We start from the raw sequence: 24,016 nt of genomic DNA, 5'->3' as shown, positions 1-24,016 counted from the left end.
TCTGACCCACATGATCAACTCTTTGCTCACCACTGGGACATTTCCCACTGCGTTCAAAGAGGCCTGCGTCACACCGCTACTGAAGAAACCCACTCTCAACCTTACACTGCTAGAACACTACAGGCCGGTGTAGTGTGTGAAAATGCATATCTTCCGTCAAAATGTAGATGACCGATTTTAACCTCTAATTCTTTTCTGTCTTCTTAAAAAAAATTTTTTTTTTAGTTACCTCACTATTCTTAGCTTTGTATACTGTGCTAGGCTTTAATGGACTGGATTTAATTAACTTATGCATTTTGTTGCCTATATTGCTATAATTGCTTCCAATGTTTCCTCGTCTGTAAGTCGCTTTGGATGAAAACGTCTGCTAAATGACTAAATGTAAATTTAATGAAATATGTAATGTCATGTGTAATGTGTAGTGTGTGGCCTTGAAATTTTAGCATGTCTACGTAATCATGAAAAAATGCTTCTTGAGACACACAGTGTTGCTTCTTTGCATGCATCAAACGAATTGTTTCTGGCTATATGCATCCATGCATCAGTTTGAGAGGGGTGGAAATGGGACACTTGGGTGAAACAAAACTGCCCCAAAAGTACCCCCACCCACTTTAAATACATTTTTTTCTAAGTCAATTTGGTACATTTCTCAGATCCGATTTGAAATTATCAAAACTTCTTGTTCAATCCTTACATCCTTGTGTCACTTGTGCACATCAAACAAGCATTTTCTCATTTCTTTGAACAAGTTGCAAATGCTTTGGTACATCCATGCAAGTGAATATGACACAATTCTGTGCAGATTCCTACATTATCAATTGCTTATGTCATGTTGATCAAAATGCATTATAATGGGTCTCTGTTGAATAGTATAATCCCCCATGACATTTAAGCACTAGTTTTACAATATACAGTAAGTATACTTCAAGTAAACAGTGGCATTTTATTTTACTCAATTTAGTGTTTTGCATTTCTATATTCTTTCCACATAGGATTGCAAGACAACTTCAATGTGTTGCAGACGGCCCCTTTTCACACCTAAACAGTCTTTTGGCACTCTCTACAGGGATCTCATCAGGATTCCCTCCCTCCTGCTTTTCCTCTGCTGTCTTGTCTGCACTCCCCCCCTCTGAGGAGCTCTCTCTTTTGAATACCAACAGTGCCACAGACACTCTGTGTTCCACGCTTACATCCTGCTTGGACAACCTATGCCCTCTTACATCTGGACCAGCCCGTGCATCCCTGTCTGCCCCCTGGTTATCGGATGTACCACGTGAGCATCGCACCAGCCTCCAGTCAGCTGAGAGAAAATGGCCCAAGTCAAAAGACCATACTGACCTCTCTCTCTACCAGTCTCTTCTCTCTACTTTCTCCGTTGACGTCACCTCTGCAAAAACTGATTATAACCACTCGAAGATCAGCAACTCTCCTGACTCTAACACACTTAAAAAACCTTCTCTGCTCTCCTCTGTTCGCCTGCTCCCACACCTTCATCGGAGTTAACGGCTAATGATTTTGCATCGTTCTTCGTAAAGAAAACTACCGCCATCAACAGCCTGATTTCTACACCACCATCACCCGCCTTTTCTCCTCTATCTGAAAATGATGTTTCCAAGGTCATTGGTTCCAACCACCCTACCACTGGATTCCATCCCCACCCATCTCCTCCATGCCTTCTCTCCAGCAGTTGTGCCTGGTCTGACCCTCATCATCAACTCTTTGCTCACCACTGGGACATTTCCCACTGCGTTCAAAGAGGACTGCGTCACACCGCTACTGAAGAAACCCACTCTCAACCTTACACTGCTAGAACACTACAGGCCGGTGTAGTGTGTGAAAATGCATATCTTCCGTCAAAATGTAGATGACCGATTTTAACCTCTAATTCTTTTCTGTCTTCTTAAAAAATTTTTTTTTTAGTTACCTCACTATTCTTAGCTTTGTATACTGTGCTAGGCTTTAATGGACTGGATTTGATTAACTTATGCATTTTGTTGCCTATATTGCTATAATTGCTTACCTCACTATTCTTAGCTTTGTATACTGTGCTAGGCTTTAATGGACTGGATTTGATTAACTTATGCATTTTGTTGCCTATATTGCTATAATTGCTTCCAATGTTTCCTCGTCTGTAAGTCGCTTTGGATAAAAACGTCTGCTAAATGACTAAATGTAAATTTAATGAAATATGTAATGTCATGTGTAATGTGTAGTGTGTGGCCTTGAAATTTTAGCATGTCTACGTAATCATGAATAAATGCTTCTTGAGACACACAGTGTTGCTTCTTTGCATGCATCAAACGAATTGTTTCTGGCTATATGCATCCATGCATCAGTTTGAGAGGGGTGGAAATGGGACACTTGGGTGAAACAAAACTGCCCCAAAAGTACCCCCACCCACTTTAAATACATTTTTTTCTAAGTCAATTTGGTACATTTCTCAGATCCGATTTGAAATTATCAAAACTTCTTGTTCAATCCTTACATCCTTGTGTCACTTGTGCACATCAAACAAGCATTTTCTCATTTCTTTGAACAAGTTGCAAATGCTTTGGTACATCCATGCAAGTGAATATGACACAATTCTGTGCAGATTCCTACATTATCAATTGCTTATGTCATGTTGATCAAAATGCATTATAATGGGTCTCTGTTGAATAGTATAATCCCCCATGACATTTAAGCACTAGTTTTACAATATACAGTAAGTATACTTCAAGTAAACAGTGGCATTTTATTTTACTCAATTTAGTGTTTTGCATTTCTATATTCTTTCCACATAGGATTGCAAGACAACTTCAATGTGTTGCAGACGGCCCCTTTTCACACCTAAACAGTCTTTTGGCACTCTCTACAGGGATCTCATCAGGATTCCCTCCCTCCTGCTTTTCCTCTGCTGTCTTGTCTGCACTCCCCCCCTCTGAGGAGCTCTCTCTTTTGAATACCAACAGTGCCACAGACACTCTGTGTTCCACGCTTACATCCTGCTTGGACAACCTATGCCCTCTTACATCTGGACCAGCCCGTGCATCCCTGTCTGCCCCCTGGTTATCGGATGTACCACGTGAGCATCGCACCAGCCTCCAGTCAGCTGAGAGAAAATGGCCCAAGTCAAAAGACCATACTGACCTCTCTCTCTACCAGTCTCTTCTCTCTACTTTCTCCGTTGACGTCACCTCTGCAAAAACTGATTATAACCACTCGAAGATCAGCAACTCTCCTGACTCTAACACACTTAAAAAACCTTCTCTGCTCTCCTCTGTTCGCCTGCTCCCACACCTTCATCGGAGTTAACGGCTAATGATTTTGCATCGTTCTTCGTAAAGAAAACTACCGCCATCAACAGCCTGATTTCTACACCACCATCACCCGCCTTTTCTCCTCTATCTGAAAATGATGTTTCCAAGGTCATTGGTTCCAACCACCCTACCACTGGATTCCATCCCCACCCATCTCCTCCATGCCTTCTCTCCAGCAGTTGTGCCTGGTCTGACCCTCATCATCAACTCTTTGCTCACCACTGGGACATTTCCCACTGCGTTCAAAGAGGACTGCGTCACACCGCTACTGAAGAAACCCACTCTCAACCTTACACTGCTAGAACACTACAGGCCGGTGTAGTGTGTGAAAATGCATATCTTCCGTCAAAATGTAGATGACCGATTTTAACCTCTAATTCTTTTCTGTCTTCTTAAAAAATTTTTTTTTTAGTTACCTCACTATTCTTAGCTTTGTATACTGTGCTAGGCTTTAATGGACTGGATTTGATTAACTTATGCATTTTGTTGCCTATATTGCTATAATTGCTTACCTCACTATTCTTAGCTTTGTATACTGTGCTAGGCTTTAATGGACTGGATTTGATTAACTTATGCATTTTGTTGCCTATATTGCTATAATTGCTTCCAATGTTTCCTCGTCTGTAAGTCGCTTTGGATAAAAACGTCTGCTAAATGACTAAATGTAAATTTAATGAAATATGTAATGTCATGTGTAATGTGTAGTGTGTGGCCTTGAAATTTTAGCATGTCTACGTAATCATGAATAAATGCTTCTTGAGACACACAGTGTTGCTTCTTTGCATGCATCAAACGAATTGTTTCTGGCTATATGCATCCATGCATCAGTTTGAGAGGGGTGGAAATGGGACACTTGGGTGAAACAAAACTGCCCCAAAAGTACCCCCACCCACTTTAAATACAGTTTTTTCTAAGTCAATTTGGTACATTTCTCAGATCCGATTTGAAATTATCAAAACTTTTTGTTCAATCCTTACATCCTTGTGTCACTTGTGCACATCAAACAAGCATTTTCTCATTTCTTTGAACAAGTTGCAAATGCTTTGGTACATCCATGCAAGTGAATATGACACAATTCTGTGCAGATTCCTACATTATCAATTGCTTATGTCATGTTGATCAAAATGCATTATAATGGGTCTCTGTTGAATAGTATAATCCCCCATGACATTTAAGCACTAGTTTTACAATATACAGTAAGTATACTTCAAGTAAACAGTGGCATTTTATTTTACTCAATTTAGTGTTTTGCATTTCTATATTCTTTCCACATAGGATTGCAAGACAACTTCAATGTGTTGCAGACGGCCCCTTTTCACACCTAAACAGTCTTTTGGCACTCTCTACAGGGATCTCATCAGGATTCCCTCCCTCCTGCTTTTCCTCTGCTGTCTTGTCTGCACTCCCCCCCCCCCTCTGAGGAGCTCTCTCTTTTGAATACCAACAGTGCCACAGACACTCTGTGTTCCACGCTTACATCCTGCTTGGACAACCTATGCCCTCCTACATCTGGACCAGCCCGTGCATCCCTGTCTGCCCCCTGGTTATCGGATGTACCACGTGAGCATCGCACCAGCCTCCAGTCAGCTGAGAGAAAATGGCCCAAGTCAAAAGACCATACTGACCTCTCTCTCTACCAGTCTCTTCTCTCTACTTTCTCCGTTGACGTCACCTCTGCAAAAACTGATTATAACCACTCGAAGATCAGCAACTCTCCTGACTCTAACACACTTAAAAAACCTTCTCTGCTCTCCTCTGTTCGCCTGCTCCCACACCTTCATCGGAGTTAACGGCTAATGATTTTGCATCGTTCTTCGTAAAGAAAACTACCGCCATCAACAGCCTGATTTCTACACCACCATCACCCGCCTTTTCTCCTCTGTCTGAAAATGATGTTTCCAAGGTCATTGGTTCCAACCACCCTACCACTGGATTCCATCCCCACCCATCTCCTCCATGCCTTCTCTCCAGCAGTTGTGCCTGGTCTGACCCTCATCATCAACTCTTTGCTCACCACTGGGACATTTCCCACTGCGTTCAAAGAGGACTGCGTCACACCGCTACTGAAGAAACCCACTCTCAACCTTACACTGCTAGAACACTACAGGCCGGTTTAGTGTGTGAAAATGCATATCTTCCGTCAAAATGTAGATGACCGATTTTAACCTCTAATTCTTTTCTGTCTTCTTAAAAAATTTTTTTTTTAGTTACCTCACTATTCTTAGCTTTGTATACTGTGCTAGGCTTTAATGGACTGGATTTGATTAACTTATGCATTTTGTTGCCTATATTGCTATAATTGCTTCCAATGTTTCCTCGTCTGTAAGTCGCTTTGGATAAAAACGTCTGCTAAATGACTAAATGTAAATTTAATGAAATATGTAATGTCATGTGTAATGTGTAGTGTGTGGCCTTGAAATTTTAGCATGTCTACGTAATCATGAATAAATGCTTCTTGAGACACACAGTGTTGCTTCTTTGCATGCATCAAACGAATTGTTTCTGGCTATATGCATCCATGCATCAGTTTGAGAGGGGTGGAAATGGGACACTTGGGTGAAACAAAACTGCCCCAAAAGTACCCCCACCCACTTTAAATACAGTTTTTTCTAAGTCAATTTGGTACATTTCTCAGATCCGATTTGAAATTATCAAAACTTTTTGTTCAATCCTTACATCCTTGTGTCACTTGTGCACATCAAACAAGCATTTTCTCATTTCTTTGAACAAGTTGCAAATGCTTTGGTACATCCATGCAAGTGAATATGACACAATTCTGTGCAGATTCCTACATTATCAATTGCTTATGTCATGTTGATCAAAATGCATTATAATGGGTCTCTGTTGAATAGTATAATCCCCCATGACATTTAAGCACTAGTTTTACAATATACAGTAAGTATACTTCAAGTAAACAGTGGCATTTTATTTTACTCAATTTAGTGTTTTGCATTTCTATATTCTTTCCACATAGGATTGCAAGACAACTTCAATGTGTTGCAGACGGCCCCTTTTCACACCTAAACAGTCTTTTGGCACTCTCTACAGGGATCTCATCAGGATTCCCTCCCTCCTGCTTTTCCTCTGCTGTCTTGTCTGCACTCCCCCCCCCTCTGAGGAGCTCTCTCTTTTGAATACCAACAGTGCCACAGACACTCTGTGTTCCACGCTTACATCCTGCTTGGACAACCTATGCCCTCCTACATCTGGACCAGCCCGTGCATCCCTGTCTGCCCCCTGGTTATCGGATGTACCACGTGAGCCTCGCACCAGCCTCCAGTCAGCTGAGAGAAAATGGCCCAAGTCAAAAGACCATACTGACCTCTCTCTCTACCAGTCTCTTCTCTCTACTTTCTCCGTTGATGTCACCTCTGCAAAAACTGATTATAACCACTCGAAGATCAGCAACTCTCCTGACTCTCACACACTCTTAAAAACCTTCTCTGCTCTCCTTTGTCCGCCTGCTCCCACACCTTCATCGGAGTTAACGGCTAATGATTTTGCATCGTTCTTCGTAAAGAAAACTACCGCCATCAACAGCCAGATTTCTACACCACCATAACCCCAATTTTCTCCTCTGTCTGAAAATGATGTTTCCAAGGTCATTGGTTCCAACCACCCTACCACTGGATTCCATCCCCACCCATCTCCTCCATGCCATCTCTCCAGCAGTTGTGCCTGGTCTGACCCACATCATCAACTCTTTGCTCACCACTGGGACATTTCCCACTGCGTTCAAAGAGGACTGCATCACACCGCTACTGAAGAAACCCACTCTCAACCTTACACTGCTAGAATACTACAGGCCGGTGTAGTGTGTGAAAATGCATATCTTCCGTCAAAATGTAGATGACCGATTTTAACCACTAATTCTTTTCTATCTTCTTAAAAAAAATTATTTTTACTTACATCACTATTCGTAGCTTTGTATACTGTGCTAGGCTTTAATGGACTGGATTTAATTAACTTATGCATTTTCTTGCCTATATTGCTATAATTGCTTCCAATGTTTCCTGGTCTGTAAGTCGCTTTGGATAAAAACGTCTGCTAAATGATGATGAACATTTAAACAATGTTCTGCGCGTTCAAAAATTGGAGAGAGGCCAGTTCAGAAAACGTTGAAATTTATTGATCAGAAGTCTCAAACAAACAGCTGTTTCGGTGGATCCTCAGACTCAGAAAAGTCTTAACAAAGGATCGACCCCCAGAAAACACATACACATGGTTTTATATTTCACGCCGAATCTCTTCTTCAGCCTGGGTCCAATCAGATCGTCTCCCCTTTGTCCTGTCTCAGCCAACCAGCTCACTGCCTTGTTTTTCAAACCCGACATCTGTAACAAATTATAGAGGCCCAACACGCTCTGTGCGTAACCTGATCTCAACACACACATAGTATTTCCTATGGAAAAACCCCACAATATCAGCGCTGTCTCGATTAACCCAAACTAACACACTGGTTATATTTTCAACATATTATGCATAGTTAGTAATCAATAATGAAATCATATTAAATGTAAAGGCACGTTTAAACCACAATAAGATCCTTGAGTGTACACATTGCTTCCCCAAAAATAAGATGTGGTTATTGTTACACATTCACAAAAGCAGATCCTGCAACCCCCCTCTCACTGACCACATTCCGATCTCTGGCAACATCTAGCATCTGTAGAACTCTCTGCTTCAAGCAGGAAAATACATCCGATTTAAACAACATCAATCATCCATTTTTATATCGATCCATATACGGATCTAAATTCCCACAATTCCCTCTCTTGACCATTAAAAAATGGTCATAAAACATTACAATCATCCTCATCTAGGAAATGGTCGCCAGACAATAGAGGCATGGTATATTTCGGAGGGGTTAAATCTGTCTTTTCTATTGCCGATAATATCACTCTGTTACATAGTGATCTGATACAGGGAATACAACAGCATCCGCATGAGACCAAAATACCTGCAAATACAGCTATTGATAACACAATCGACATTAAAACTGATTTCCATTTGCCTAGTGCCTTGTCTAGCCAATCTCCAATAGGATTATTCACTCCTGAATGTTCCTTCATTTCGATAGACAAAGTTCTCAAACCTTCCAATGCCCTAGTGACTGATCCGTCTGGTGCTGTATTATTAGGAATGTAAGTACAGCAAAGATCACCAAACATAACACATACTCCTCCCTTTTCTGCCAACAACATGTCCAGAGCCATACGGTTCTGTATAGCCATAAGTGAAGTTGGTGCTAGCTGTTCTGCTAAACCATCTACTGCATCCCTTGTCATATTTGCTAACCTCATCACATTATAATGTACATAATTAATCCTATCTACATTCTTGTTTGGGGTGACTGGAAAAATAGCAGCTATTATTGGTATATTCTCAAAACCTGCTGCCACTTGGTTCGCTAGTTTATATTCATCCGGTACACCTCGTGGAATCCCTATCGCGTCAATGTACGTCGGACTATTTAATGATAAATCTACACTTGATCCTATTGCTCTCTTTGTAATGATGTGTCTCCTACGTCTTCTAGTCAATGTTGCTGAATTCACGGTTTCCGTTCTGACTGCTCTGTCTCCTATCAGGGTTATTGGGGCTCCCAGTCTCACCATGGCACACACTCCCTTTGCCTTCTCAGGTATCCTAGTAAACAATCTTCGATCTCCACAATAATAATACAAACCTGCTCTAGCCCACGTACCTATCTCAGTCCCATTATCTACTATGATCTGATCACACCACTCCTTATTTATCTCCCCCAGGTTGCTGGTTGGTGATAGACGTTTAATATCAAAACAGGTATAATTTGCTTTCTTCGGTGTAAATGGACCTGACCGTGAAAGGTTGGTTATTGGTGGGAATATTGCTGCCAATGTGGTACAATTTTTTGGACTGGCCATCCGTGTCAATGCCAGCATACACTCATAACCCCACGTATTGTTTTGGTACAACGGGGCTGGTTCAATATATAAATGAGGTCTTGCATTAGCACATCCAACACAATCGTCTAAGCTCTGTTCTCTGGCTGTGGTAATTATCCATTCCAGCCACAAATTATTTTCCCCATAATTTATGACAGCGCATAGGTCGAAAGTAAATGAGGTGGTCTTACCCCAAACATAGTTAATTACGAGTTGTTCACATGGTAACCTCGTATCGGCTATGGCTCTTTTGTAACTCGGTTTCGATATGTTGTTGTTGCTTTCCTGACCCTCAGTTATGCTAAAAATTATTCCTACTATAACCCCTGAAATTATTAATAGGATCCCTGACAGCTTACAGTTTTCCCACAGCTTCATCTCGTTACCCTCTCTTGGACTTTAAAGGAACAATAAACACACTCTTGGAAATTTAAATGGTTAAACACACAGTACACTTAATGGGAATATGAAATTCAGAAAAAATATATGGTTAAAATCCCACAAAATAGAAATGTAAGGAATAAATGGTTATACGTTAATGAATATGACAATATAAAATCACAATAGCAATATAAAAATATAGAAAATATGGGAAATACTGAATATGAAATATGAAAACTGTGAATATAAAATATGAAAAATAGCAAATTAATATATAAAGATTATGATAAAGATAAATACGAAAATGTTGATAACCCTTGATTATAATGAGTATATAGTCTACACACCAGTTTCTTATTTGTTTTAAGCTCTGGGTGTGATCATCATAAATTGGATAGTCCGTGCACCTTGCTTTTGTGACTAAATGGAAGATAGTTCTACTGTCTTCCTCATGAGTCACTGCACAATCACCTGTTCTTTTATTTTGTCGTCTCACGTTCTCCACTCCGTACCTGTTTTTAAATGTCACTGCTTGAAAAAATGTCACCTTTTTTGCACTGGATTTTTAATTTTTAATGCCCCTGTTGTTGATGCTTGTATGTCACTTTCTGCTCCACTTTCTGCTCCAGAGATACCCTCCCCCTCTTGGACCTGAGCCCTCAGGTCCACAGCAGTCTCTGACAGCGACCTGTTTGGTGGATCACAGTTAACACAAGAAGACAAGTGATACCAGGTGTCGCCCTTGCCAGATAGACGGACACAATGTGATGTCCTGGCCGTCACTTTCAGAGGCTCCGTCCAGCGTGGCTCATTCCACTTCCCTCGAAACTTCTTCAGGCGAACCCACTGCGAACCGGGCTCGACAGGTTCTCCAGCAATGTCAGAGGGAGTCTGCTGAGAGAAATGTTGAATCACAGCAGTCAGTTTGTCAAAGTATACACAATGTGAAAGTGGTACACAGGTGTCCGGCTTCAGCGGCGTCGACGGTCCTGGAAAAGATCTACCTGTAAGCAATTCAAAAGGCGTAAAGCCAGTGATTCTGTTAACAGAGGAACGTACAGACATTAGAGCCAACGGAAGAGCTGATAGCCATGATAATTTGGTCTGTGCACAGATTTTAGCCAATTTAAGTTTCAGTGTTAGGTTCATCCGTTCGACCTTACCTTGCGATTCGGGATGATAGACGGCCCCAAACGCATGCGTTAGACCCAGCGATTTCTCTACGATTTTTAAATGCTCATTTTTGAAGTATGAGCCGTTATCTGACCGGATATGCCGGGGGAAACCGTAATGAGGAATATACAAATTAATGAGACACTTAATGACTGCAGTGCTGTCTTCTTTCCCACAAGGAAAAGCCTCAGGCCAACCTGTGAATTGGTCAACTATCACCAACAAATACCGTTTCCCTTGCACCCTCTCTACCATGTCTGTAAAGTCAATCACGATTTCCTCTCCTGGGCCTCGTAATGGCAAAAATGTGTCCTTTAACTGTTTTAAAGTTGGTTTGATGTTATGTTTTTGACAAATGTCGCATGAAAGTACAAAGTTAGACACCATAGCCGTCAAAAAAGGATGCCACCAATATTGCAATGTTTTCATCATCTGTTTTGAACTCACGTGCGACATAGTGTGTGCTTGGGTCATGATAGAGCGTGACAGGCTCATGGGCAGTGCTGGTCTGCCATCTGGGGCCTGCCACAGACCATCTGGTGCACACAGGGCCCCATACTCTGTCCACGTTGACAGTTCTTCTGGTGTACATTTGCCATGTTCGGCCACAAGTGTTTCTCTGCTGAAAGATGGTAACAGTGTCACATATGAACAGTCAGTCTGTACCATCATGGTCACCTGATAGCCTGCAGCTGTTTTGGCAGCCAAGTCAGCAGCCTCATTTCCCCGTGCTACAGCACTGTCTGTTTTACAGTGGCCCTGACATTTTATGACAGCAACAGCTGCTGGAATTTTCAATGCGTCCAACAGTGCACGTACTTCTGCATCATGTGCTATAGGCTTACCAGACGTAGTGACGAACCCACTCCTTTGCCAAACTGCGAGTTCGACATGGACAGCACCCACGACATAAGCTGAGTCACTATAAATGTTGACTTTGCCAGACCCTGCAAGTTTAAGTGCTTGTGTGACCGCAATTAGTTCTGCTCTCTGTGCCGACTGTTTGCCTTCTATTTTCTCTGCTTCCCTAGTAGTGTAACCTAAGTCTGTTTGCTGCACAACAGAATAAGCTGAGACCAAAGAGCCATCATGAGCTCTAAAACAGCACCCGTCCGTGAAAAATGTAATCACGTCCGAGGCTTCAGGGATAGGGGTTGCAGTTAAGTCCTGGCGAACACGAGATGCCAGGTCAGTGATTGGTGCACAGTCATGTGGTTCCCCTTTGGTGAACAAATCTGCCATGTTAATGCCGTCGTGTTTATATGTTATGTTTGGCGCCGTTAGACATTTGGACAGTTTTCTCTGCCTCAACGGTGAAAACGTAAATGATGCAGAATTGACAAACGACATGACAGAGTGCGTGGTCAGGACCGTTAACTGATGACCCATCACAATGTGTGATGTCTTTTCAATGATCTTTGCTAATCCTGCAGTAAACCTGGCACAAACCGGCTGGCATTGTTCATTGGCGTCCATTAGGACACTGACATACATGAGCACACGTCTAGCACTAGACTGCTTCTGAAAAAGTACTCCATGTGCGCTATTCCCTGTTTCAGAAACGTCTAGGAAAAATGCCTTGCTGTAATCAGGGCTATGCAGATATGCCGCATGTGACAGCTCCCCTTTCAATTTAATGAACCCGGTTTCTGCTTCAGGGGTCCACGTTAACTTCGCCTGCACATTTCTCATGCCTTGTTCCTTGACCATGTCTCGTAATGGCTTGGTGACCGCTACATACATAGGGATATAATTTCTGCTGAAACCTGTCAATCCCAGAAAGGAAAGCATGTCCTTCACATTGTGTGGCTTCGGGTGTGACAAAATGCCATCACGTTGGCGATCAGACAATGTTGTGCCTTGGCCTGTGATTAAACGGCCCATGAAAGTAACAGATGGCCTGCTGACCTGCAGTTTTTCTTTACTAACCTTGAACCCAGACGCATACAGCTGTCTCAGAATGACGCCCGTTGCTTTTAAGCAATCTTCGTTGGTTGTGGCTGCTAGCAAAAGATCATCAACATACATTATTAGAACGCAATCTACAGGCAACACACAATTTATCAGCTGATTTTTTAGGACCTGATTGAATATCCCTGGCGATAAAATAAAGCCCTGTGGAAGTCTGTTATAAGAATATTGACATTTTCGGTAAGTGAAAGTCAGGCACGATTTACAATCTTCTGAGATTGGTATACAGAAAAAAGCGTTGGCCAAATCAATGCATGTGAACCATTGGTGAGCTGGGGTCAAATTTGAGATGGCAGTATATGGGTTTGGTACGGCCATTGTTGGTGTTGTCACCAGGCTGTTTACTCGACGCAGGTCATGGACTAATCTATATTTGTTTGTGCCTGGTTTTTTTACAGGAAAAATCGGGGTGTTCCATGGCGATCGCCATGGAATAATGACACCTTTCTCCACTAAACCTTGAACAGTGGGCGCAATGCCTTCCTCTGCCTCCCTTTTGTTAGGATATTGTGGGACCCAAACTGGTTCTGTCGATTTTAACTGAAATTTGACTGGCTCAATGTTACAGAGGCCAACGTCCGTTGGACCTTGTGACCAGAGGTCGTCCGGCTGGCTGTTAATTAACTGCTCAGCTCCGGGACCGTCTGTCAGTTCGCGACCATGGCTTCTTGTAATTTCGAGGTGAGTTAATTGGCCCCTATCGGTCGTTTTTTGTGGTACCCAATATGAATCTGTCATACGCGAATGCAAAACCCCAACAATGCCAGAGGGCTCCCAATCGGTCACCAAGCGCAACCTTTTTGTCATAGCTCCTAACTCTCGAGCTTCATGGCCTGGATGCAGTGCCATAGAAATGTGAGGTTCAGCTGTGTCTGCCATTTCATACCATATCTGTTGTTCTGGTGTCAGTGTAACTGGAACTACTACACCCTCTTGTCCTACATATAGACCCTCCCCTGTGAGTGTCCACATTTGGCCCTCAATTTCATGGAACATTTCCTGGTATGTGACAGTGTCATTACGGTCATAAAATAGTGTACAATGCAGGGGGTCGATGGGAGGCAAATAGACAGCTAAATCTTTGATCCAGGGCCACTGACTCTTATACAGTGCTCTGGCTCCTGATTGTGAATTATCTAGTTCCACCCAATATATGTCTGCCATCTCTTGCAAGGGTCCTCCCATCAAAACCTGCTGGTGGCCCTCTCTACTGTGTGCCTGTGAACAGTCGACTTTAGTGCCGTCCGGGAACGTGACTGTGACACCTTCTGGTGAGCATAAAATATTTGCACCCAATTTAATCAACAGATCTCTGCCCAATAGGGGAACAGGTGCTTTTGTGGAATATAGAAATGAGTGTGACAGGGACTGATTTGCCACTTTCGTGGTAAGAGGAACAGTAAGATGCCAGTGTTCGAACCCTCCAGAGAATCCCAAAACTCCAACAGTCTTATCACTTAGATCTTTGTCAGTGATTGTGCCCCTCGTTACTGTGGAGTATGTTGCTCCGGTATCTACCAAAGCCGTTAGTGGTCTATTGTTAACCACTAAAATCATGTAAGGCTCAGCCAGACCTCGCATGATTGTTCTCTGTTGGCCTCGTCAACAATCCGCGCCTTCCCCCTGGCCCCAAGATGGGTTCAAGGGCGCCTGAATCGAGTGGGGAGGTGGGCCTTGTTGCTCCGGGTATTTTGGAGTTTGTGGTCCTCTGCCACGACCACTGGGCCCACCTCTATGAGGATCCCATCCCCCCGCAGGTGGTCCCATATACTGGCTGTTCCCTGCCATGGGACAGTCTCTCCACCAATGACCAGTCCCCCCACACTGATAACATACCCCCCTGTAGCGCACCTCTTCCCCATTTGGTTTTCCCCTAGCCCATCCGCTATTGCCCCGTGGCCTATACCCTCCCCGCGGTTTCATCAATTGAAAATTAGGTACATGTCCTCCCTGAGCATAGCCAAAAGTTTCAGGTGTGACTATGGGAAAAGTTTGGGTCTTTACTCCGGGCTGCCCGTCAAAGCCGCTGCCCACAGGACGTTGTGACATTTGTTTAGTTTTTTTACTATCTGACTTAGCCATTTCTAATTGTAGTTTTAACAATTGTTGCTTTGTCTTTTCTAATTCCTCCTGTTCTTTATCCTGCTTATCGACTGATCTGTCAATATGGAACACTAGATGTCTTTCCCACATTTCGTTGCTGGCAACTGGAGTGTCAGGATTACATTCCATTGCCTGCTTGACACCATTGGGGGCCCCTGTCATTACGGCAGTTCTAAATATATTACGCGTAATCGGATTATTTAAACTATTTTCTTCTACCATCTGCTCCCATTCAGCTGCGCATCTAAAATAGTAACTTGCTCCAGTCTCACCAGGTTTAATGCGGAACTGAATGTTTTGGTATACGGTTGGGGGTGTTGGAAATCTTTCTCTGAGGGCCCTGGCGATCGCTGTACTGACAGTGGTATACCGTGCGTCATTGGGTTCGTCTTCAACGTTTGCATCCTTCTCAAACTCTGCCATCTGCGAAACAGTAAAAACTTGGCCTAAAAGGCATCTTATGTCTCCTACCGCCAAGGTGGTGCCGTGGCACAATGCCATCAACTTTATAAGCCATCTGCCTCCACCAGATGTAATGGGGGGCAATTTTGCCAGCACAGCTGTCATGTCACTATGGCTCCAGGGCTGGTACTTTGGTACCCCTCGGTTGCCCTGTAACAGAGGCATGTTAGTTGCTCCTCCTGACATCAGCTGGGCGTTTGGCACATTCACATTCCTTTCATCATACTCACTACCTGGGCGACACATAATGTCCCATTGTCGCTCTTGAGGGGGAGTAAATTGACAGGCTGGAGTGGATTGACAGGCTCTGGTACGACTCCTAGTACCCTGTGACACTGGGGTAGACATCATAGTTCCTTTAATAACTACGTCCCTACATACCTGCAGTGGCCCTCCATCCTCACTGTTATTACATGCTTCCTGTCCCTTCATGTCTCTGCCTTCCTCCTCATTGTGCACTACTTGTGCTCTTTGGTTTGTTATGCTATCCTTTCTTTGTAAGGTTTCCTGTCTATTTACCATTAGTTCTAATTGTGCTGTCAACACGTTTATTTGATCCTTTAAAACATCTAGATCTGGCATGTCTACCTCAACCATCGAATCTTTCACATTCACTTGCACTTGCTGTGAAGCTGGTATGTAGAGCGGGGGCAACAGCTTATTCAAATCAGGATATAAGGGGGCGGTCTCAGTATGACGCGAGATACTGGCTCCTGCACTTCCTGACTCTCTCACCATTTCTTTCTCTGACTCCTCTGATTGCACATGTCCCGTGCCCCCCCTAGGGGAACTCAAAGCAATTGCAGTCAGAGCAATCCGTGTCCAAAGGCGTAATTCTTCTCTCAATCTCTCTTCCTCCTTTTTATGCTTATTTTTATCTAACCACTTCACATCTTTTCCTCCTTCTACATGTTTGTTTAAACTTGCATGCGCTTTTTCCTCCATTTCCCTGATTTTTGGAGTGATCTTAATCAACACTGTCTCAGATTCCTTCCACACATTTTCCATGCAAATTTCACTCCATTTTTTTTCCCAGATTTTCCTGTCTTTCTTACGAGTTTTCGGCTCTGATTGGGCCATTAGCATATCAACAATCTTTTCCCACTGCATAATTACAGGGGAATTCCCATAAATCACACATTTCTTCTCAAATTCAGACATTTTACACAACAATGGTACAGTATACAATAGACAATTAGTACACAATTTAATCGGCTTTTAGCGTACTATGGTGTCGGTCACCCACACGCTTTTTAACGCATTTATCCCTGTTTATTCACTTTTATAAAACAGCAAAAGTTTTGATACTCGCCACAATTCTAAAAGCGCCCTTTCTCACACCGCAAGGCTTTTATACTCGCCGGTGGTTTAAAGGGATTTAATAACTTATTCACTCTTAAAAACAGCAAAGGCTTTGATACTCGCTGAAATTCTAAAAGCGCCCTTTCTCACACCGCAAGGCTTTTATACTCGCCGGTGGTTTAAAGGGATTTAATAACTTATTCACTCTCAAAAACAGCAAAGGCTTTGATACTCGCTGAAATTCTAAAAGCGCCCTTTCTCACACCGCAAGGCTTTTATACTCGCCGGTGGTTTAAAGGGATTTAATAACTTAATCACTTTCAAAAACAGCGGAGGCTTTGATACTCGCTGAAATTCTAAAAGCGCCCTTTCTCACACCGCAAGGCTTTTATACTCGCCGGTGGTTTAAAGGGATTTAATAACTTAATCACTTTCAAAAACAGCGGAGGCTTTGATACTCGCTGAAATTCTAAAAGCGCCCTTTCTCACACCGCAAGGCTTTTATACTCGCCGGTGGTTTAAAGGGATTTAATAACTTAATCACTTTCAAAAATAGCGGAGGCTTTGATACTCGCTGAAATTCTAAAAGCGCCCTTTCTCACACCGCAAGGCTTTTATACTCGCCGGTGGTTTAAAGGGATTTAATAACTTAATCACTTTCAAAAACAGCGGAGGCTTTGATACTCGCTGAAATTCTAAAAGCGCCCTTTCTCACACCGCAAGGCTTTTATACTCGCCGGTGGTTTAAAGGGATTTAATAACTTAATCACTTTCAAAAACAGCGGAGGCTTTGATACTCGCTGAAATTCTAAAAGCGCCCTTTCTCACACTGCAAGGCTTTTATACTCACCGGTGGTTTAAAGGGATTTAATAACTTAATCACTTTCAAAAACAGCGGAGGCTTTGATACTCGCTGAAATTCTAAAAGCGCCCTTTCTCACACCGCAAGGCTTTTATACTCGCCGGTGGTTTAAAGGGATTTAATAACTTAATCACTTTCAAAAACAGCGGAGGCTTTGATACTCGCTGAAATTCTAAAAGCGCCCTTTCTCACACCGCAAGGCTTTTATACTCGCCGGTGGTTTAAAGGGATTTAATAAGTTATTGTTTTCGTAACTATCGTCACGCGGGTCTCTCACCCCGTCTTCTAATATATATATAAAAAATATCCTTTTATTCTGATCAACAAATATCAATGACTTTTAATTTTTTTTTTTTTTTTTCAATGGAACAGATATACTTCAAATTCAACACATAAATTTTGAATATCCAATCTGCAGAAGTTCGTTTAAACAGGTCTCTGCTCACCTTATTTAATTCTGTCGACAGCGTGTTGAAGTCAAAAGTTGTCTCGTCCCAATTTTCGGTCACTCTCCGAGTTTTACAATTCTCTTTTGGTGGCTCTGTCTCCAACCGCGTTCGGGGTCACCATCTGATGAACATTTAAACAATGTTCTGCGCGTTCAAAAATTGGAGAGAGGCCAGTTCAGAAAACGTTGAAATTTATTGATCAGAAGTCTCAAACAAACAGCTGTTTCGGTGGATCCTCAGACTCAGAACAGTCTTAACAAAGGATCGACCCCCAGAAAACACATACACATGGTTTTATATTTCACGCCGAATCTCTTCTTCAGCCTGGGTCCAATCAGATCGTCTCCCCTTTGTCCTGTCTCAGCCAACCAGCTCACTGCCTTGTTTTTCAAACCCGACATCTGTAACAAATTATAGAGGCCCAACACGCTCTGTGCGTAACCTGATCTCAACACACACATAGTATTTCCTATGGAAAAACCCCACAATATCAGCGCTGTCTCGATTAACCCAACTAACACACTGGTTATATTTTCAACATATTATGCATAGTTAGTAATCAATAATGAAATCATATTAAATGTAAAGGCACGTTTAAACCACAATAAGATCCTTGAGTGTACACATTGCTTCCCCAAAAATAAGATGTGGTTATTGTTACACATTCACACAAGCAGATCCTGCAACCCCCCTCTCACTGACCACATTCCGATCTCTGGCAACATCTAGCATCTGTAGAACTCTCTGCTTCAAGCAGGAAAATACATCCGATTTAAACAACATCAATCATCCATTTTTATATCGATCCATATACGGATCTAAATTCCCACAATGACTAAATGTAAATTTAATGAAATGTGTAATGTCATGTGTAATGTGTAGTGTGTGGCTTTGAAATTTTAGCATGTCTACGTAATCATGAATAAATGCTTCTTGAGACACACAGTGTTGCTTCTTTGCATGCATCAAACGAATTGTTTCTGGCTATATACATCCATGCATCAATTTGAGAGGGGTGGAAATGGGACACTTGGGTGAAACAAAACTGCCCCAAAAGTACCCCCATCCACTTTAAATACAGTTTTTTCTAAGTCAATTTGGTACATTTCTCAGATCCGATTTGAAATTATGAAAACTTCTTGTTCAATCCTTACATCCTTGTGTCACTTGTGCACATCAAACAAGCATTTTCTAATTTCTTTGAACAATTTGCAAATGCTTTGGTACATCCATGCAAGTGAATATGACACAATTCTGTGCAGATTCCTACATTATCAATTGCTTATGTCATGTTGATCAAAATGAATTATAATGGGTCTCTGTTGAATAGTATAATCCCCCATGACATTTAAGCACTAGTTTTACAATATACAGTAAGTATACTTCAAGTAAACAGTGGCATTATATTTTACTAAATTTAGTGTTTTGCATTTCTATATTCTTTCCACATAGGATTGCAAGACAACTTCAATGTGTTGCAGACGGCCCCTTTTCACACCTAAACAGTCTTTTGGCACTCTCTACAGGGATCTCATCAGGATTCCCTCCCTCCTGCTTTTCCTCTGCTGTCTTGTCTGCACTCCCCCCCTCTGAGGAGCTCTCTCTTTTGAATACCAACAGTGCCACAGACACTCTGTGTTCCACGCTTACATCCTGCTTGGACAACCTATGGCCCCCTACGTCTGGACCAGCCGTGCATCCCTGTCTGCCCCCTGGTTATCGGATGTACCACGTGAGCATCGCACCAGCCTCCAGTCAGCTGAGAGAAAATGGCCCAAGTCAAAAGACCATACTGAACTCTCTCTCTACCAGTCTCTTCTCTCTACTTTCTCCGTTGACGTCACCTCTGCAAAAACTGATTATAACCACTCGAAGATCAGCAACTCTCCTGACTCTCACACACTCTTAAAAACCTTCTCTGCTCTCCTCTGTCCCCCTCCTCCCACACCTTCATCGGAGTTAACAGCTAATGATTTTGCATCGTTCTTCGTAAAGAAAACTACCTCCATCAACAGCCTGATTTCTACACCACCATCACCCGCCTTTTCTCCTCTGTCTGAAAATGATGTTTCCAAGGTCATTGGTTCCTACCACCCTACCACCTGCCCACTGGATTCCATCCCCACCCATCTCCTCCATGCCATCTCTCCAGCAGTTGTGCCTGGTCTGACCCACATCATAAACTCTTTGCTCACCACTGGGACATTTCCCACTGCGTTCAAAGAGGCCTGCATCACACCGCTACTGAAGAAACCCACTCTCAACCTTACACTGCTAGAACACTACAGGCCGGTGTAGTGTGTGAAAATGCATATCTTCCGTCAAAATGTAGATGACCGATTTTAACCACTAATTCTTTTATGTCTTCTCAAAAAAAAATGTTTTTACTTACCTCACTATTCTTAGCTTTGTATACTGTGCTAGGCTTTAATGGACTGGATTTAATTAACTTATGCATTTTGTTGCCTATTTTGCTATAATTGCTTCCAACGTTTCCTCGTCTGTAAGTCGCTTTGGATAAAAACGTCTGCTAAATGACTAAATGTAAATTTAATGAAATGTGTAATGTCATGTGTAATGTGTAGTGTGTGGCCTTGAAATTTTAGCATGTCTACGTAATCATGAATAAATGCTTCTTGAGACACACAGTGTTGCTTCTTTGCATGCATCAAACAAATTGTTTCTGGCTATATGCATCCATGCATCAGTTTGAGATGGGTGGAAATGGGACACTGGGGTGAAACAAAACTGCCCCAAAAAAGTACCCCACCCACTTTAAATACAGTTTTTTTTAAGTCAATTTGGTGCATTTCTCAGATCCGATTTGAAATTATCAAAACTTCTTGTTCAATCCTTACATCCTTGTGTCACTTGTGCACATCAAACAAGCATTTTCTCATTTCTTTGAACAAGTTGCAAATGCTTTGGTACATCCATGCAAGTGAATATGACACAATTCTGTGCAGATTCCTACAGTATCAATTGCTTATGTCATGTTGATCAAAATGCATTATAATTGGTCTCTGTTGAAAAGTATAATCCCCCATGACATTTAAGCACTAGTTTTACAATATACAGTAAGTATACTTCAAATAAACAGTGGCATTTTGTTTTACTCAATTTAGTGTTTTGCATTTCTATATTCTTTCCACATAGGATTGCAAGACAACTTCAATGTGTTGCAGACGGCCCCTTTTCACATCCCTGAACAAGAGAGGGGGCAGATTGGAGATGACCTGCCAAAGTACGTGTTAGTTTGGGACAATATCAGTTTCCATCGCTCCAACATCATCATGCAATGGTTTGCGGCCCACAACAGGATGCTGGTGGAGTTCCTCTCACCCTACTCAACGCCGTTGAGGAATTTTTCTCAGCATGAAGATTAAAAGTATATGATTGCCAGCCGCATACACAGATGACCCTTCTGGCTGCCATGGATGTAACGTGTGATGAAATCACAGCTGATGCCTCCAGAGGCCAGATTAGACACTCTGAAAGATGATTTTCACGCTGTATCGCAAGAGAAGATATTTGTTGTGATGTGGATTAGAATCCGTTGCCCAAAAGACAGGAACGTCAGGAGGTGTAGGAAGACTGCACTGTAATTCCACTGCACTGCATGTACAGTTTTCCCCAAGGAGATTGTCTTATGTTCAGATTTCTACATTTGTTTGTGCTATGCAGTGCTGTCTTTTCCTGTCTGCATCGCAATGACACTGTCTGTCAATAAATTATTGTACAAACAGTAAAAGCGTTAACGTGAATCATGTGCCGTCTCTTGCAATCAAACAATCAAAACCAGAAATGCACTTACTGTTTTGCAAATGTCAAGGATGATTCGAGAAATGCTCCACTCATCACTCTCAGGTCACTCCGCTGCACACGTCTGATCACTTCTTTGTCACCCCCGACCTCCCCGCTCCAGACAACGCAGATGTCTTACCGCTGGTCACTTTCCGGCGCTACCTACGGTGCCTCCCTCCTGCTTTTCCTCTGCTGTCTTGTCTGCACTCCCCCCCTCTGAGGATCTCTCTCTTTTGAATACCAACAGTGCCACAGACACTCTGTGTTCCACGCTTACATCCTGCTTAGACAACCTATGCCCTCTTACATCTGGACCAGCCCGTGCATCCCTGTCTGCCCCCAAGTTATCGGATGTACCACGTGAGCATCGCGCAAGCCTCCAGTCAGCTGAGAGAAAATGGCACAAGTCAAAAGACCAAACTGACCTCTCTCTCTACCAGTCTCTTCCCTCTACTTTCTCCGTTAACGTCACCTCTGCAAAAGCTGATTATAACCACTCGAAGATCATCAACTCTCCTGACTCTCGCACACTCTTAAAAACCTTCTCTGCTCTCCTCTGTCCGCCTGCTCCCACACCTTCATCGCAGTTAACGCACATCATCAACTCTTTGCTCAACATTGGGACATTTCCCACTGCGTTCAAGAGGCCTGCATCACACCGCTACTGAAGAAACCCACTCTCAACCTTACACTGCTAGAATACTACAGGCCAGTGTAGTGTGTGAAAATGCATATCTTCTGTCAAAATGTAAATGACTGATTTTACTAATTGTTTTCTGTCTTCTTAAAAAATTTTTTTTTTAACTTACCTCACTATTCTTAGCTTTGTATACTGTGCTAGGCTTTAATGGACTGGATTTAATTAACTTATGCATTTTGTTGCCTATATTGCTATAATTGCTTCCAATGTTTCCTCGTCTGTAAGTCGCTTTGGATAAAAACGTCTGCTAAATGACTAAATGTAAATTTAATGAAATGTGTAATGTCATGTGTAATGTGTAGTGTGTGGCCTTGAAATTTTAGCATGTCTACGTAATCATGAATAAATGCTTCTTGAGACACACAGTGTTGCTTCTTTGCATGCATCAAACGAATTGTTTCTGGCTATATGCATCCATGCATCAGTTTGAGGGGGGTGGAAATGGGACACTTGGGTGAAACAAAACTGCCCCAAAAGTACCCCCACCCACTTTAAATACAGTTTTTTCTAAGTCAATTTGGTACATTTCTCAGATCCGATTTGAAATTATCAAAACTTCTTGTTCAATCCTTACATCCTTGTGTCACTTGTGCACATCAAACAAGCATTTTCTCATTTCTTTGAACAAGTTGCAAATGCTTTGGTACATCCATGCAAGTGAATATGACACAATTCTGTGCAGCTTCCTACATTATCAATTGCTTATGTCATGTTGATCAAAATGCATTATAATGGGTCTCTGTTGAATAGTATAATCCCCCATGACATTTAAGCAGTAGTTTTACAATATACAGTAAGTATACTTCAAGTAAACAGTGGCATTTTATTTTACTCAATTTAGTGTTTTGCATTTCTATATTCTTTCCACATAGGATTGCAAGACAACTTCAATGTGTTGCAGACGGCCCCTTTTCACACCTAAACAGTCTTTTGGCACTCTCTACAGGGATCTCATCAGGATTCCCTCCCTCCTGCTTTTCCTCTGCTGTCTTGTCTGCACTCCCCTTCTCTGAGGAGCTCTCTCTTTTGAATACCAACAGTGCCACAGACACTGTGTTCCACGCTTACATCCTGCTTAGACAACCTATGCCCTCCTACATCTGGACCAGCCCGTGCATCCCTGTCTGCCCCCTGATTATCGGATGTACCATGTGAGCATCGCACCAGCCTCCAGTCAGCTGAGAGAAAATGGCCCAAGTCAAAAGACCATACTGACCTCTCTCTCTACCAGTCTCTTCTCTCTACTTTCTCCGTTGACGTCACCTCTGCAAAACCTGATTATAACCACTCGAAGATCAGCAACTCTCCTGACTCTCACACACTCTTAAAAACCTTCTCTGCTCTCCTCTGTCCGCCTGCTCCCACACCTTCATCGGAGTTAACGGCTAATGATTTTGCATCGTTCTTCGTAAAGAAAACTACCGCCATCAACAGCAAGATTTCTACACCACCATAACCCCATTTTTCTCCTCTGTCTGAAAATTATGTTTCCAAGGTCATTGGTTCCAACCACCCTACCACTGGATTCCATCCCCACCCATCTCCTCCATGCCATCTCTCCAGCAGTTGTGCCTGGTCTGACC

This window comes from Barbatula barbatula (assembly GCF_947034865.1).
Source record: "Barbatula barbatula genome assembly, chromosome: 2".
Classification (NCBI taxonomy): Eukaryota; Metazoa; Chordata; class Actinopteri; order Cypriniformes; family Nemacheilidae; genus Barbatula; species Barbatula barbatula.
The sequence above is the reverse complement of the archived record's forward strand: the minus strand, read 5'-3'. Positions refer to the sequence as shown.